Raw genomic sequence first — 1,025 nt, 5'->3', positions numbered from 1 at the left:
AGACCCCACTGGGGGGCCGACTCCCCATCCGGCAGTATTTCACTGAACACGCGCTGCCTTTGAACTTCTTTGTGTTTTGCTGCTTTCCGGGATCATCAGTTGAATTAATTTTAAGAATACTGTTTCACAGTAAGGAAACTAACCGTAACACATTTCTTTCGGGCTGGCGGGTTAGATCCAGCTCCGGCCGATACTCCGCGGGGTTTTTGTGGGAACGCCGGAGAACATGGCGGCAAAACAAACCGGTGTCATCCAGGAATTCCGGCTGCTTTTCCCTGTTTACTGGGCTGCAGGAGCGGCTAAAAGGAAACGGAGAACAACGCCGTGTTTCCTGTCCAGTGATTCGTGAAACTCTTGAGTTAATTTGGGCCTGGAACGCCGGCTCTGCTCCCACGGAGCGTTCCCTGTAAACAGTGGGAAGGGTCTCCCGGCCCTCCGGTTCTTTCCGTTCTTTCCGTTTTGTATTTGTTTGGTTGACAAACACGCACTTTTCGTGTTTAACTTCTAAAGGATGATGAACTTCCTGGTCTTGTGTTGTTTTGGATCTGAGGAAACGGCGAGCAGAGGAAACTAAATCTGCGGTCGGATGATGAAACCGGCTGCAATGCGTTAGCGGCTATGCTACGTATGCTAGGGCGTGCTTTAAAGGAACAGTTCACCCAGAGGTGAGAATTCTGTCGTGATCTTACTCGCCTTCATGTCCATGTGGATGGGGACTCGTTTTGAAGCCAGATCCCTGCAGCTGATGCTAAAGCTAAGCTAAGCTAAATGAGGAAAGCGCGTGAACGCTAACGACATCATTTCTCCGTCTATTTTAGATTCCGATGTTTTGCTCAGCCGTTCCAGCCGCGCCGTGCTGTTACTCCTCTTATTTATTCATGTGTATTTATTTATTACGTGTAAATATGCGCGGGGCAGCTGAACCCAGCGTAAGCCAAACGGAATGGCCGAGTCTTCCACACGTCTTCCTTTCACTCGCCGGCCCTCCTCCTGCTTTTTGTGTGGCGGCGTGCGATCAAGATGCT

This window comes from Brachionichthys hirsutus, chromosome 21 (assembly GCF_040956055.1).
Source record: "Brachionichthys hirsutus isolate HB-005 chromosome 21, CSIRO-AGI_Bhir_v1, whole genome shotgun sequence".
Lineage (NCBI taxonomy): Eukaryota > Metazoa > Chordata > Actinopteri > Lophiiformes > Brachionichthyidae > Brachionichthys > Brachionichthys hirsutus.
The sequence above is the reverse complement of the archived record's forward strand: the minus strand, read 5'-3'. Positions refer to the sequence as shown.